This window comes from Ahaetulla prasina, chromosome 7 (genome assembly GCF_028640845.1).
Source record: "Ahaetulla prasina isolate Xishuangbanna chromosome 7, ASM2864084v1, whole genome shotgun sequence".
Lineage (NCBI taxonomy): Eukaryota > Metazoa > Chordata > Lepidosauria > Squamata > Colubridae > Ahaetulla > Ahaetulla prasina.
Window position 1 is genome coordinate 83,416,272 of NC_080545.1, and position 17,714 is coordinate 83,433,985.

At 37.8% G+C, this 17,714-nt stretch overlaps 1 protein-coding gene across 6 annotated transcripts in view; it reads left to right on the top strand.

Moving 5' to 3' along the window:
- Positions 1 to 17,714, top strand: part of WNK1 (WNK lysine deficient protein kinase 1) — a 128,799-nt gene that overhangs the window by 8,495 nt on the left and 102,590 nt on the right. The gene's annotated exons all lie outside the window — the stretch shown is intronic.

Here is a 17,714-nt window from a genome sequence, read left to right on the forward strand (position 1 = left end):
ACACTTATTATATATGATTGTTGATTTTATGCTGGTGTTTTCTTTAAGATTATATTCATGTTTTCTTATAAAGTAGTGTGCAGCCCTGCTGAAGGAAGAGTAGTATAAAATAATACATTATAAAATGTTAAAAAGTAATGGTTAAGTAGCTTGCAGAAGTATTTGTTAAAAGCAGTCAACCAAGTCAGATTTTCTGTACTGTATTATTGAGCCTAATGCTGCATATATATGGAAGTGCTACAGAAGTTTTTCCTGCATGAAAAATACTGATTTGAGAAATATATCACATTTTAATATGGAAAAATGCCTCAGCAGACAATTTTAAACCTGTATATGCAGTCTTCATACTGATTCTCTAATTAGTTTCTTTTATATTTAGAAATAAAAGGTGGTTGTATCTTTCCTTTCTTACCCATTTTTCTGACAGACCTATATTCCTTTTTCATGTCATGTTTCATTGGTATCCTTTCCTTTCAATCCTTTCTTCCATTTTGCTGCATTCCTTTTCCATTTTTTTGCTTCCAGAAGATAGACAAATATTTGTTGTTGAGGGATCTTCCTTCTGCCCTTAATAAGGTGGAAAAATACTTCCTTGTTTCAACCCTTTGATGGAAATTATAATAGCTTTGTACTCTATGCCATCTGCATTTTGAAGACTAGGGCAAAATGCTTATCCTCCTTTTTGTTCCTTCATCATCATCTTTTCAGGAAACAAGAGGGAAATATATAACCACACCATTAAACTTGTCTTGGGAGCCTAAACTCTTATAAATTGCATACGATCCTCCATGATGTGGCTGTGACGATGGATATGGAAGCATGGCTTCTGTTTCTACCTTAGTTTGCTTTGTTGCTGGTACTTAAATAAACAGAATTTTACACTTAATTTGTTTAGTAAAAACAAGCTAATAAAGATGCTGTTTTCCCAATTACTGTAGCTTAATTTGTTAACTGAAAAATTATGATTAATGAAAAACAGAAATTTTTAATTTGGAGGCTGTACTGAAGAAGAAGGAAAGTTGAGAGACCACAAATTTTGGTGGACTCTAGAAAAAAATATTGTGCTGTAACTATTGTTTAGTATTGGATTTGTCTGAACACTTTGCATTTGAGAAGAAACTACACTGGGTGGATGGAAATTTTAACTTGTCACTATTGACAGGGAGAGTAGTTAATTACAAGCCCGAATTTACTTTAATGTGTCTTTGTTGAGTAAACAAAATTTGGCTTGACACTCAATTATCATACTTACAAGTATCTTGCAAGATTTTAAATAATGATTTGAATCACCAAGATAAATAATTTGTAACCATTTCTTTGCCTCAGTAAGTGAGGAAAACTAGTTATTATGGTAATTACATTTTCTTTTTAATAGTGTAGTACAAATGCAGTTTATTTAAAACTTCTGGTCATCAAATTAATTTCTTAATGCCTTTGTTTTGACTTCTTTTATACATGTGAAAGACACTGAGTAAAAATATTTCTTGAAAAATGAGTCATCATCCAGTATTGGATACGTTAAAGATTTCAAGAAGGAGTTGGAGAATTTTAAGTAAAGTTGTGATTTTCTATTATATAGCAAATAACTAGGGATAAGCACAATGTTTGCTTTCAAAAAGTTATGCACACAAAGTTTGCAAAGCATCTCATTTCAAATATTGTTTGAAGCTGCTATTTTAAGTGGGAAATGGTTTTTTCCAAACACACCAAAATATTTTAGCTTGGATTAAAGCTGTCCCTGAACTCAGATTACTCAAGTCCACATTCAAACATTTTAAAATACTAGAAAACAGCCAGTTTCACATTTGAAACAGCAGTTGTGCATTGGACAAATTAGATGTATTGTGAATGCTGGCATTAGAAATGAACTTTTTTCTGTATCTGTACAAATAGATGCTCATGTTCACTTAATAGAAATATAAATATCTTATATGATTATGTGCCATCAAGTCAGAATTAAATCTTAGTGACTATATGGACCTTCTCCACAATGACCTGTCCTCACACGGTGACACGATAATAGTCTTCCAATATTTGAAGGGCTGCCACAAAGAAGAGGGGATCAAATTATTCTTCAAAGCAAGAAGTAACAAATCAAAGAGAGATCCAACTTGGAACCAAGAAAAAAATTTCCTGACAGTGGGAACAATTTATCAGTGGAATGGATAGCGGTTTCAGAAAGGTATAGGGGTGTTTGGCTTGAGCAGGGGTTTTGACTGAAAGATTTCCCAAGGTCGCTTCCAACTGTGTTATTCTGTTCTGCTTTCATCTCCTTTTCAATCCAGTGGAGGTTGACTGTGTTTTTCCCAGAGATATACTGAAAGTCTTGCAGGATGTGTCTGTTTAAATTCTGTTTCTCTAAGATGAACTCTGGATTTATTCTATGATCCATTTGTTTGTTTTGTTGGTTATTCACAGTATTTCCAGGAGTCTTCCCCAATGTTAAAATTGTAAGGAATCGGTAGTCTCCTGCTTCTTCCAAATTCAGTTTTGCTCCACAGAATATTACAAGGAAAATCTGCAAGGGTCTGATATATGTCATAGATTCTGCATGTCTTTTCGAAGGCTTCATTCCTATCCTACTACCATGTTTTCCCGAAAATAGAACCCTGTCTTATATTTTTTTGTAACCTGAAATAAGTTTTTGGTCTTTTGCCAGGTGCTCAAAAGCCTGATTGGGCTTATTATCAGGGGATGTCTTATTTTGGGGGAAACAGGGTAATATGTTTTCCAAGACTTCACTATTAATACTACCAAGTACTAGTCTGTATTTTTTTTTCACTGCTGGCTCATTAATTGTTAATATTTGATCCTAAAAAGCAGAAGCCAATTCAATATCTTTACTGCCAATTCTGAGAATGTTTGCTTTGGTTTTTTATATTTAATATTAATTTCATTTTTTTCTTTGACTTTTATTGTTAGAATTAATGAATAATTGGCAATTTTAGCCATGAGAGTAGTGTCATTAGCACAGTACAGGTTGTTACGTTTCTTTTTCCAGTAGTAAAACCATTCAGTCTCCCTCAAGATATGCTCCCTCAGCATATAATTTGAATAATTAAAGAAAAGCTATATGGTTTTATTGATTTGCTAATCACTTTTGTCATGTTCATCAAGACTAGTTTCCTGTTCTATGTGTAGATTTCATATGAGGACAATGAAATGTTCTGGGGTTTCGTTTTCCTGATAACATTAGACATCTTGACATGGTTGACACAATTGAAGATCTTTCTATATAATCAGTGATTTGATAGTCTCTGGTTTTCTCAGTTATGCAGCATTAATCATCAATAATGTTTTTTCTTAGCAATTTTAAAACCATCTTGAACATCTGGCATCTCCATTTCCATGTAGGACTCTAATCTGGATTATCCTAAGCATTATTTTGCTAGGATGTAAAATCAAGGCTATTGTCCAATAGTTTCCACATTCTGTGCAAGTCTCCTTTCTTTGCTATTGGTATATAAATTCATCTCTTCCACTGTATTCACCAAATATGCTGGGTTAGTTTGGCTAGAACCTTTACAATTCTTCTGTTGTTTGCCATATATCTGTAGTTATTCCGTAAACTGTTAACAGAATAACAGAGTTGGAAGGGACCTTAGGGGTCTTCTAGTCCAATCCCCCGCTCAAGCAGAAATTGTTGAGTTTCAATTTGTAAAAACCAGAATGCTTATCTAATGTAATTCTTTAGTATCTGAAGTTCTTGTAAATGGTGACATCTTGTAAAGTATATTGAATACTAAGATCTTTACCATACAGAATTTTGGGATATTTCTTCTATCTTTGATCTTTTTTGAATCAGTTCATTAGTGTTCCTTAGCATTCCAATCTAAAGTTGAACTTCCTTCTGAGTTTCAACAAGTTTTGGAAGACTTTCCTTTTTCTTCCCTATTTTTTTTAATCTTCAGTATTTTTAGAAACTGACTATAGCATTTTTACTTGTCTTTTGTATAAATTGTCTGAAATTCTATGTTCAGTTCCTTTCCGAGATTTTTGTCTTTCATGGCTTTGACTTTTCTTCCCTTCTTGGCAATTTCAATGAATGACATCCAGTTGCTCTGGGATTTCAAAGCACTTCCTGATATTCTCCTTGAAAATAGTCTGTTGAAACAATGGAAGAAGGAAGGAAGGAAGGAAAGAAGGAAGGAAGGAAGGAAGGAAGGAAGGAATCCAATGTTCTTTGCCAAATTCCCACAAAGAAATGCAGTGGGGAAAACAGCAGGAGGTCAGAAGTACCTCCCTTTGCTTTTTGGCTGCCTGTGGTCATTCTGTTTCTCTATTTAGGTAAAAAAATACCTATGAAATGATGACTCAATTGGTCTAATTCTTTTTAAAATTATCTTTAAATTCTCCAATTAAATGAGTACCAGATTGAGATTTTGAGGCCCGAAACTGGCAGACAAGTGCCTGTACTGCTCTGTGGCTGTTGCTGCCATTATTAAAATCCGCTAGGCTGTGCTCAGGAGAGTTCTGAAGGCCCTAGTCCAATTCTGCAAGGAAGAAAAGCTTGTTTTTAATTAACCAACTCCTTATAATAATAATTTCTTTTAAAATGGTAAGATTCATAGATAATATATATGTAACCAGTGCATAGGTAAAGGTAAAGGTTCCCCTCGCACATACATGCTAGTCGTTGCTGACTCTAGGGGGCAGTGCTCATCTTTGTTTCAAAGCCGAAGAGCCAGCGCTGTCTGAAGACGTCTCCGTGGTCATGTGGCCGGCATGCCTCAACACCAAAGGCGCACAGAACACTGTTACCTTCCCACCAGAGGTGGTCCCTATTTTTTCTACTTGCATTTTTACGTGCTTTCGAAACTGCTAGGTTGGCAGAAGCTGGGACAAGTAACGGGAACTCACCCCGTTAAACGGCAGCACTAGGGATTCAAACCGCTGAGCTGCCGACCTTTCGATTGACAAGCTCAACGTCCTAGCCCCTGAGCCACCGTGTCCTACAACCAGTGCATAGAACAAACTAAATGTTTCAGATATTCAGGAGTTGTCTTCCAAGCCTCCATTAAGAAGTCAGCCTAAACTAACCATACCTCCTTGGTTGTAAGAAGAATGTTGCAGCAATTATAAGATTCCATTGGATACAAGGAAGACTTCATTCTAATTGCTAATAAATTTTTAATTGCAGAAATGGCAGCACAATTACTAGATAGAGTACAATTAGGCCTATATTCTAATTTAAGATCATTTGACCTTTTTCTCCAGTCATGTCCTCCTTTATGATTCCTAGATGTGATTCAAATGTCGTGTTCAGGCTAGAGCTTTGATTAATTGGAATCAAAGCCAGCTTTTGGCAAGCTAGTGTGGCTGAGGATCTATTGGTTTCAACTGGACTGTTGCCCTTTCTAATATCTCACCATCATAGGTCATGAAAAAGGAACAATATTATGAACAAACTGAGATTGTGTTCTCTTTCTCTGCAATAGTTGTTATTTTAGGATTACATAAAGTCAAAGAAGTAATAAAGCATTGGATTCAGGGCATGCAATGGCAAAATAACTTAAGCCAAACAACAATAGTATATTGGCTTCTGGGAAAAATCCAGAGAATTTCTCTTGCAGCCTTAACTGTTTCACTTACCTCCCTGAAGTAGTAATAGTTCATTTTTAAGTGTCTGCTTTAATAAGCTCTCTTCAGCTTTTCAATATTATGAAGGCTCATGCAAAAAATTTCCCCCCTAAATATAGTTACTACTAGAATTTCTGGAACTTCAAGAGGAAGCAGATAAAAGGAAATGCAACCAGGTGTTTGTTGTCTGTATGAAATCTATGTACTTTTGGAGCAGCAGTAGAAGGAAGGAAGAATGATTTGTTTAGTACTGGAATATTAAGCTGAATCTTGTGAGAGCACGGAGTAATCAGGGAATAGGATGGACTTTAGTAGGGAATAGAAGAAAGAGAACAGATATAGATGCATAGTATCCCTACAAATCAGAAATATGTACTGTTTAATCAGGTAGAAAACAGAGTGTTAAATTGCAATTTCATATTGAATGAAACGGGTGTTTTACAGCACTCTGTAAGCACTTTTCAGAGTCAGCTTATTGCTCCCAACAATCTGGGTCCTCATTTCACCGACCTCAGAAGGATGGAAGGCTAACTCAACCTTGAGCCGGTCAGGATTAAACTCCTTGCAGTGGAGAGAGTCAGCCTGCAATACTGCATTCTAACCCCTGCACCACCACAGCTCACAGTTAGTTCAGCATGGGTTGAACTGCATATGGATATAAATAAAAATGCAGAAGGAAAGATTGCACCAGAGTGGGGATTATGGAACAAATAAATTGACAGTGCTGGTTATAATTAAACTTGGTAAGTACAAAAAGTATAGACAGAAGCAGTAAATTAAAGCTTGTGCTTTTAGAGAAAAAGAAGTGTCGATGAACTGGAAGTCATAGAAGGAAAAATAGGGATATTGGGAAATTCTGTTCTTTTTAAAGATATGTTTGGGAGCGGGATTTTGGAGGAGTAGAGCAGAGTTAGCCATTAAAATGTTTTTGTTATTGGGTAGGGATTCTTGGTAATTTTATGGGTCAGAAATGAAAAGCAAAACAAAATTAAACAGGTGCACTTTAATTGATCACTCTTGACTATATCTTTTTACCAGTGGGGATGGCTAAAACAATAATTAAAGCAATCTTTTCTAAGACAATTGCCTCTTAAATTCTAACAGTTGGTTAGTCTCTGGTTAACTAAGGTCCACCTATCTGAAAAGCAATTAGAGAAACTTGGGATAGGCAAATAAGGGAGCTTCCAATTCTTGTTTTAAGGACTCTATTCACATTAGGATCTTTGGCTTTTTTTCCTCTTGTGTTAATTCTAAATTATAAGCAAAACATTTTGCTGTTTATTATTTTGGGGTGTTAAAAATAGAAAAATCAGATAAATGATATCATTTAACTAACAAGCCAGAAGCAGTGTCTTTATTTATTTACATCAATTGTTTATCGTACTGATCTTGAGAATCTGGTTGTATACAATGAAGTTGGAAAATGAAAACAGCAAAAATCAAATAGAACAAAGCATATATGCAGGCCGGAGTCTTGACCTACAGTCCATCAATCAAAGCCAAACAAAGATGTTTTATGGCAGTTAACTGCCAGTAAAAGCATATTCTAGCAATTGAGGGCCAGTATGCTGTAGATAAGGCATGCTGATAAACCTGACTCCTATGTAGCTCCCATGTAAGGGGGAATCTGAAGATGGCCATACAATTTTGACAAGTAGTTGGAGTCAGGTATGGGGAATGATCAAACTATGTTCAGTGGAATGTTTATGTCTGATAAACCAGAATGGCTGTAGCCCTTAGAGGAAGGCAAGGGAAGATATTTTAGAAATGCCTTCTAGTATTGTAGGATAGAATAATAGAACATTGAAACCTTTGTTCCATCTCAAACTAACCAAACTGAAGGTGAGGTTATTTTGAGTGTTTTTCTCATGCTTTCCTCTTTTTCAAGAATGGAATACTGTAGTCATTTTTGAAAGTCCTCCATTAGTGGATTGATTATTATTTCCTCACTCGCAAGTTCAGGTCTATAGTCTTTTACAACAGTTTATAAATTCAGGCATATGGTTGTAGCCAAATTAGACATGCTTGGTAGTTTTTGTAGTATTGTCTTTATGAGCATTTGGCCATAAGTACATGAATAATGAATGAAGTCTTCATTTCTTTAGGTTCACGAAATTTTAACAGATTGTCATAGACAGTGTAATAGCTGCATTGCATAATAGGTGGTTTCTATATAGGCATGTGTTATTTATCCCATGAGGATATAAAGTAGATGTCTTTCAAATCTTAACATCTCTTAATTTTAGATAAGCATTTGAACGTATCTCATAAAACTGGTGGGGTAAGTATTTTGATGTAAGGGTGGAAGCCAAAAAAAAAAGTGAAGCTTTGTTGTCAATTTGAATTCACGGTCTTTATAAAAGATTGGTATGTGTATGTGCTTCTCCAAATAAATATATTTGGTTTATATGCAATAAAATCACTGAATGAAAATACAGAAATATCCAGCATTTGAAAAATTTGTCCAATTTGCTAATTTATACAAATCAAAATAAGACATAAGTAGTCTGTCATCCTGTGAAAATGTGAAAATATGAAATTCGAAAAGTGTTCAAGATTTCCTAAAAAAATCAATTATGTAGGGAAATTTTAAATGAGAATATTTTAAGAGATACCTGACCTACAGCCTTCTCTTCAAGCTTCACAAAGCCATTAGAAATAATTTCTGTACTTGCCATTTATTTTTCAAAATATGAAATAATCATACATTTGTATCCAGTTTAAACAGTAAAACAACATAAGTCATTATCTTATGTTTGATACAACGAATTTTTAAAAATGATAGAAAGCCACATAACCTTTTAGTGCTAAAAGTTATTCTTCCAGTTTAAACAAGATTTTTTTCAAGAGTATCTAAATAAAAATACTTCATTCTTCATAATGAATGAGAAACAATTTGCGAAATTATGAAAAAAACCTTTTCAGAAGGTACCTTTATCTCTGAAGATGTGCCTTCAGTGAGGTGTCAAGGAATAGAAGGATGTCTAAGGGAAGAAAACAGCAGGTCCAAAGCATTTAAACTTTAAAAGCTTTAATAAAGTAAGCTAAGGATGCAAAGCACAGCTTCTGGAATTCTTTTCAAGAATTAAGACCTGCTTTGCTTTGAATGACTTGAGTGGGTTATAGAATAGAACACAATATTTGGCAACATTCCATGCTTTTATCCAGCTGCCTTTCCCACGGGGAAGCACTGGGATTTTTTTCTCTTCAGATCTTGCCAAATCCAGGCCAATTTTTAAATGCCACCTTTTGCCTGTTTCTTCCTACACAGCATATCTGTTTCAATGAGTTTTTATTTATTTATTGTATTTATTTGAATTGATAATATATAGTTTTGTTCTTAAAGACCTTTTGTGCTAATATAAAGTCCCAGCCCCCATTATATAATTTATTTCCAACATTCTGTTGTATTGGAAAGTATAAAGAGATATCTTAAAATAGACATAAATATGTGACCATTGTAAGACTGTATATATTGTGTTCTATCTATATCTGGGTCTGGGTCTCTGTTCATCTGTCTCTCTATCTAGCTTTCTATTCCCATCTCCCTCCATCCCTCCCTGTTTGCATGTGTGTGTTTATGAGTCCAGTAAAACAGTTGTCCATGGACATGTATTTGGAGAAAAAGGCAGGAGCTTATGAAGCAACTAGTTGACCTAAAGAAAGAATCAGCAGCTTTAATTATTCAAAAAGGAATATTCATACATGCTTTTCTGTGCTATGAAAACCTCATCTGAAGGATTCATATTGTTCTTGAATTGAATATGTAATGCACTACAGTGAAGCATTGTGAGCCAAGATAAGATTTAGTAGGTTTCTTCAGGCTGAGGGGACTCCTACCTGTGGAAAGGTATTAATACTTCTGTGTTCCTGACTTTGTAACACTTGCTAGTAAAGATGAAGGGGACATGCTGTTAGATGCAAAGAGCAAAAAGGGTGTCCATGTCTCTTAAGGATCAGCAACTAAAATTGATTCAACAATATCAAATACAAAACTTGGCTATCAGCTTTCTAATCATTGACAATTCTGAGTCATATTAGAAGCAAGTGATATAATCTACTGAAACCTCAGCAAAGCTATTGCACTGAGCTTCTGGGAGTACTGCTTCAATGAATAGTGTCTTAACAATTTAACAAATTATTTTTACTCAGAAAAAAACATTGCTGCCTGAGATTCTATAGATACATTAGACTAGTGGAAGAGAAGAAAGATTTTATTGACATAAAGTAGACAAAGGTATAGATAATGAGTCGGACTCTGATTCTATCAAGTCAGTTTTTATCTTCACTTAACTTCTGAACATAAATACTAGTTCAATACTTGTCAAAATGTTTTTCATTAAAAGGATAGCAGACTTGAATATATTCTGAATTGTATGTGATTTTCTTATTTTCAAATTTTAAATGATATATGGTCTCTGTTAAAATTACTTAGTTTAAATAAGGTTGATATTAGACCACTTTTAGTAGTTCCTGCTTTATTTAGACACTTCATAATCAAGCATCTTATTAAAAAAAAAAAAAGGCTATGGACCAATTTATAAATTATTTATTATTGCAGTGAAGGGAAAGAAAAAGCACTTTGAATCCACTAGGGAATATTCGAGAATTCCTTAGCAGCGCTATGCTTTCTTTCTGATTGCCTAGTAAATAAGTGATAGATTAAGTGCTGTCTAGGCAACTGTGGAGCTACTCATACAAAACATACATTTAAAAGTTGTATTTGTGAGAGAATTGCAAAATAGTTTAGAATTAAAGGGCTGTATTTGCATAGCTACAAACTTGGGCACAAGTCCCAGGGAGCCAGGGAGGATCCCTTGCAGGGACACGCTGAGGACTTTGGAAAATATCTGCACGATAAAGTCGCTCAGATCCGAGATGGGCTGGACGCAGTTTGGGTAGATCCAGACGGGAAGACGGAGGCAGATCTTGGAGATGTTGTCTGGGATGGGTTTGACACTGTGTGTCGTGTCCCACTCCTCCGCTGACGGCCGGGTCAGGGAAATCCGAATCAGGCTTGCCTCTGCAGCTCTGCCCAAAGTCCTAGCAAAGTCCTCAGAGCAGGCAGGAGACCAGTAAGTGACTTCAGCAAGATAAGTTCGACTTTGCCTGACTCAGAGACTGCCAGAAAGCAGATCCTTTATATAGGCCATGGGGTGTGGCTCCATGACTCAGCACTCATTAAGGCCTGCCCCTCCCTTCCTTCTGTTGCCTCCGCCTATCCAATCTTCTGATGCGAGAGTCACTCCAATCAGCTGTTGTTGGAAGTAAACTTTCCTCAGGCTCACATGCTGTGGAGGAGGGGGAGGGGTCTAGCTGCTCCGTTTGCCTGGGCATGGAGCCAGGGCTGGGGCCGGGGGATGCTCCCTCCTCTGTAGCCTGCTTGGGCATGGAGCCAGGGCTGGGACCAGGAGGTGCCCCCTCCTGCAGCTTGTCTGGGCATGGAGCCAGAACTGGGGCCGGGAGGCATACATTCCTCCGTGTTCGGGAGCAGATAAGCAGACCCCGGCTGCGGTGAGAGCGGACAAGACACAACACTGTGGTTCCTGAGGACATGGACAGGATACTGAGGAGGCTGAACACAACCACATGTTTATTGGACCCGTGTCCCTCCTGGTTGGTGCTGGCCACACAGGAGGTTACACAAGGTTGGCTCCGGGGAATTGTTAATGCTTCTTTGAGGGAGGGTGTCTTCCCTACCGCCCTGAAAGAGTGGTTGAGAGTGTGGTGGTGCATCAGCTTCCTCGGTACCTGGATGAAATTGTCTATCTAGACCCATGCCAGTCCGGTTTCCGGCCTAGGTACAGCACGGAGACGACGTTGGTTGTGCTGGTTGATGATCTCTGGAGGGCCCGGGACAGGGGTTGTTCCTCTGCCCTGGTCCTATTAGATCTCTCAGCGGCTTTTGATACCATCGACCATGGTATCTTGCTGCGACGGCTGGAGGGGTTAGGAGTGGGGGGCACCATTTTTCGGTGGTTCTCCTTCTTCCTCTCTGACCGATCGCAGACGGTGTTGGCGGGGGGGCAGAGATCAACCGCGAGGCGCCTCTTATGTGGGGTGCCACAGGGGTCGGTTCTCTCGCCCCTCTTGTTCAACATCTATATGAAGCCGCTGGGTGAGATCATCCGTGGTTTTGGGATGAGGTGTCATCTGTACGCTGACGATACGCAGCTGTACATTTCCACCCAAACCACCCCAGCGAAGCCGTTGAAGTGATGTCCCGGTGCCTGGAGGCCATATAGGTCTGGATGGGGAAAAACAGGCTCCAGCTCAACCCAGCCAAGACCGAGTGGCTGTGGATGCCGGCATCCCGGTATAGTCAGCTGAGGCCATCGCTGACCGTGGGGGGCGAGTCTTTGGCCCCCACGGAGAAGGTTCGTAATCTAGGCGTCCTTCTGGATGCACGGCTGTCGTTAGAAGAACATATGACAGCCGTCGCCAGAGGAGCTTTTTATCAGGTTCGCCTGATACGCCAGTTACGTCCCTTCTTGGACTGGGATTCCCTATGCACAGTCATTCATACCCTCGTCACTTCCCGCCTGGATTACTGCAACACTCTCTACATGGGGCTCCCCTTGAAGAGTACCCGGAGGCTTCAACTGGTCCAGAATGCGGTCGCGCGGGTGATTGAGGGAGCGGCTCAAAGCTCCCATATAACAACTATCCTGCGCAGGCTGCACTAGCTTCCGGTTGCCTTCTGGGTGCAATTCAAGGTGTTGGTTCTCACCTTTAAAGCGCTCCATGGCTTAGGACCGGGTTACTTACGGGACTGCCTGCTGCTACCGGTGGCCTCCCATCGACCAGTGCGCTCCCACAGAAAGGGTCTCCTCAGGGTGCCGTCGGCCAGACAATGTCGACTGGCGACCCCCAGGGGGAGGGCCTTCTCTGCGGGGGCTCCAGCCCTCTGGAACGATCTACCCACAGGGTTACGCCAACTCCCTGACCTCCGGGCCTTCCGGCGTGAGTTGAAGACTCTTTTATTTCATCGTGCAGGATGAATAGTTTTCTAATCGTTTTTAATGGGGTTTTTTAAATAGTTTTTAGAATTTTCAGCCTATTTAAATTAATTTTTTTAATCTGTTTTTAATTTTTGTATTGGTTGTTCTTAGTTGGCTGTAAACCGCCCTGAGTCCTTCGGGAGAAGGGCAGTATAGAAATTGAAATAATAAATAAATAAATAAATTTGTAAAACCTATTCATAAGAATTGTAGATTACGTCATAATATTGTTTGAGAAGTCTTCAATAAGCAAATTTTTGACAATTCAAAGTAGAGTCTGAATAACTAGGGTAATGGGGTGTTTGTCTGTGTCATTTTGTTTATTATTTTGTCGAACAGAATGCATTTCTGTTCCTTCTGACCTGTCTGCATAAAGTTCCTATGATTTATTTATTAATTTTTATATTTCCCAGAGTGGTAGATCATATTAGGCATCTCTCCACTTAGTTTTGTAGCCTGAAGCTAAAATTGTGGGAGCAAGAGGATTCCCATAATTACTTATGATGTAAGATTTGAAAAATTTTGAGTTTTGTTTCATTCCAGAGTGTTGTGTTTTGTGGACTGTTTGGTTTCATCATTTTGTCTATTTTTTTCTGTTTGAATTGTGCTGGCAATCTGTGTTTCAGTTAGCATTCTGAATTTTTAGAATATTTTGTCATTCTAAATAAGAATTAGTCATATTAGTTCAGCCTAGTTATATGGAAACTAAGTTGCTGCGATTTAGAAACAAATGGCTGTGAGGATTTTAAAAAGAATTTGATTGTAAGGATTGGCAGTTTCATTTCTCAAGGGCAGTAGTTGGCAACTTCGATACAAATTAGAGTCATCTGCTATTCCCAATTGTTTCGTGTAGTTGCCTTTTACTGGCAATTTTTTTCATTATATAAAAAATGAACCTTAGTGCTAGAATGATATAAATTTTTCCCTTGGAAAAATCATCATGAAGAATAACATAATTCCTCTCCTCCCCACCCCCTTCACTTTAATCAAGAATATGGGATTCTATTATGTAGTTCCCAGGTTAGACAGGAATCTTTCTTCAATCTTCTGGAGCAAACATAGCTATAAAAGTATTTTTAATCATGGATGAAAGAAAATTGTTTTGTTTTTAGTTGGAATTGTAATTTTTTTTAGTGGCTAGAACAACTTTTAAAAAGTAAGCACTTGGAGCAGGGCTTCAATTTGAAGATTTGTCTCTTAGAATCTCTCTTCGGTGCCTTTATTCTTTACTAAGAGATGTGAACTATTAAAATACATTTGACCATATTTAGTTTAACACTGATTGACCATAAACATTTCCTTAACATCTGGGATATGGATGAATTGTTCTTGTAGGCACAGTTTGCATTCACAGTAAGGCAGTGAGTTCCTGCACTAATCATTTCAAGTTATTGTAGTTGAGAAATTTCAGTAAGAATAAAGGCTCATTTTAATCATTGAACATATCCTTTGCTATGGAAATAAGTAACTTTTTTCCTGAGATAAGGAGCACATTTGCTAACTTCCACTCCTATTTCAGTCACATACACTTAGGGAAAAACTCTAGAAAATATTGCTGGCTTTTTTAATTTGCTTTGTTACATGCACTGGTGAACATGATGTGAAATTAAAAGTACCATAAAAACTTAAGTGCCAGGCAACTCTACTGAAACAGCCTTTAATGGGAGAACTAGCATGGTCATAAATCTTATTACACAGTTCTTAAAAGCAATTCAGGTATGCAGTAAAACAGGATTTTTGCTATTGAGAACTGAAATGATTAAAAAGAAAAGGAAACATACCCTTCAAACAGCTAGTAAGCTATCTATTTTGTAATATGGGAGACTTAAAATTGTGCCTTACAATTTTTTGTTTTGCTTTGTGTTTAATGAGTCTAGTAAAATATGATTCCACATTTTTTCAATTATATATTGAACCATTATTAACCCCTAAGATAGAGATACAGTTCAGTGGTTTAGGATGTAGAAAAGGATATAATTCATTTTTAAATAGTGGATGAGCATTTCGTAGATCACTAAAAATATTGCTTTCATAGATTGGAATTTTTCCAGAGTTCATATAATGGTTAAATACTAAACAGGCGAAATTAAATGTGAATCTATTTTGTCTGTGTATTTATATATAGCATGACAGGATGAAAATGTGATATATAGACATTTATAAGCAACAAATATTGATGCTACTTTTGGTACCATTTTTGTATTAAGGAAGAAATGAAATTATTATAATAAGAGGTAGGTAGTCTGTAATACTGTATTGTTCATAAATTTAATCTAAGCAGAAAATCAGTGTCTAATCAAATGTAGGATTAGACATCAGATCATATTGGAATGTATTATTAATCCGTTAATGCCAACCTTACAAATGATGAATCCTGAGTTGGAGTGTTTAGTAGAATGCTAATTTGCATAAGTCCTTGTCTATGGAAGCTGATGTTAAAGAACTATAGGAATTGGAAACCTTGGATGATCTATTGCAAATTGTCCGAAAATCTATCAGTAAGTTTCAAACTTCCATCTGCTTACCCTGTACTAGGGTAACATGTTTCTTTTGATTGAGCATAATCTGCTCTGTGGATGTCATCCTGGAAAGAGAATTTAAGGAAGTGTTGCAAATTTTTGAAACAAAGTTGGAATATGCAAAGAATGTTTTGCAAAATATGTACTATTGCAAAATGTCTTGCAAAAACTACATAGAGCAGACTTCCTGGTGAACAAACTCATCTTTCATAGTCTGTATATCAGACTTATGCTGGCTGGACATGTTGAAAATGGTAGTCCAACATATCTAGAATATCAGTTAGTTTGAAGGCACCTGAAGAGCTTACAAATGTCAGGGATGTGTGACTCTACCTTCAAAAGTATAATTAATGTCATAAATTAGTACGAAGAAATACAGATAGTCCTTGACGTACGGACACAATGGAGCCCAGAATTTCTGTTGCTAAGCAAGACAGTTGTTAAGTGAATTTTGCCCTATTTATTACCATTCTTGCAACAGTTGTTAGGTAATTACTGCAGTTGTTAAATTAGTAACACCATTGTTAAGTGAATCTGGCTTTCCCATTGACTTTGCTTGTGAGAAGGTCACAAAATGTGATTATATGACTCCAGGACACTGCAACTCTCATAAACTCATACTAGCTGCCAAGCAGCTGAGTTTGGATCATGTGATAGCATAGTAGAGTATCAGTAGTATCAAATTAGAGTATCCAATTTCTCTGGAACAGTTTGCATTCTATAGTAAGTGGTATTCAGAATTCTGTTCCTCTCTTGATCTTGGTGAGTGAATTTATGGTTAAGAAAAGGCAAGAATCAGGTAATGGATTTGATAATCTATTCATTTGTGATGTGTGGTTAGCAGTGTGAGGGATGGAAGGTTACCATGAAATATACCAGGTTACAAATCTGTTTGCATATTATGATTGAAAATGTACCTGCATGCTGTAAATGTCTAAAATGGTAAATAGATACCAAAATCCTGTATGGGGTTTTAAGTTGCTTAAGATATGCATGGGACCCGGTTATTCGAAAGACCATCTTTTCCTAGTTACATCTACCCAATCCTGAGTGGGGAGAAAGAGTGTGTTATGGGTTCTGTGCCTCTTAAGAAGGTCCAATTAGTGGGACCAAGAAGAAGGGCGTTCTCAGTGGGGCCACACTTCCGGTGGAACATCATCCGCGCAATAATAAGATTGGGCCTCACTCTGATACTCTTTTGAAAGACTCTGAAGACATAGTTTTACCTGCAGGCCTGGGAATCCCAGGATGCTATGGAGCCAACCAAGTTATTTGTTTGATTGTTTGATTTTGGTCACCAGAGAGATGAGGGTTTATTGAGTTTGATATTTAGAGTTTTATTTCTATAATTTTTCTTTATTTTTTTAAAAAAAATATTTCTATCACAACCATAGCACAAGAGAAGCGAGCACTCCACAAAGCCAGAGCTGCAAATGCTGCAACAATGGTGCCCACACATGTCTGCTCAACATGTGGCAGAACATTTCGTGCCCATATAGGCCTTACCAGCCACCTGTGGACACATTGTGGACAGCCTGTTGGATGTCAAGGTTCTCTTCGAACATGATGGACGAATATCATTTATTTCTATAAGCCACTTGGAGTTACTATGAGTGAATTGGGTGGCCATATACATTTTTAAATAAATAAATATTTTTATTTATTTATTGAAGTCTATAAGCATACTACATTCCAAATGTAACTCACCTGCCTTTTATTTTTAGGAGGAAATTAAGAAATTTATCATACCAGAAATTGTAGAGATTAATATATCATATTTTTCGAACTATAAAACACTCCAGACTATAAGATGCACCTAGCTTTTGGGGAGGAAAACAAGAAAAAAAAATCTGCTTCTTCCTCCCAGCAATTTGCCTCCCTGCAGCAAACAGCCTGGTCAGCTTCAGCACAGCCTGATTTGGCATGAATAGCTGATTGGCGGTTGGATTAGCCTCCAGGAATACTGCCGATCAGCTGTTCCAGACTGTGAGGATTGGTGTCGCCCATCACCGCTACCCCCTAGTGCTGCCTCTGCATGTCTCATTTTTGGCCTGTTCCAGGCGGTGGGGATTGCCACTGCCTAGAACGGGCCAGAAATGGGATATGTGGAGGCTGAAAATGGGACTCACAGAGGGCAAAAATGGGGTGTGCGGAGGCCAAAAACAGGACATGCGGAGGCCGAAAATGGGGTTCATGGAGCTCAAGGAGGCGGCAATGGCAGTGATGGACAGCAGTGATCCCCGCAGCCTGGAACACTGATCTCCACTGATCGGCAGTATTCCGGGAGGCAGATCCATCCGCCGTTGAGCTACTTGTGCTAAATCACTGTGCTGAAGTTGACCAGGCTGTTAGCTGTTTGCTGCAAAGAAACAAATTGCTGGGAGGCAGAGGCCAAAGGGTGGGCGGGTGGTTGGGGCTTCGGCAATATTCGCTCTATAAGACACACAGACATTTCCACCCACTTTTTTTGGGAGGGGAAGTGCATCTTATAGACCGAAAAATACAGTCTTTTGTTTTTCATAAATTATGTTTTAAAAGGCATATGTTTCTTTAACCCATGATATGAGAATTATAAAATAATTAATCCCTCCCTACCAGTATTTAATCCCTCAAT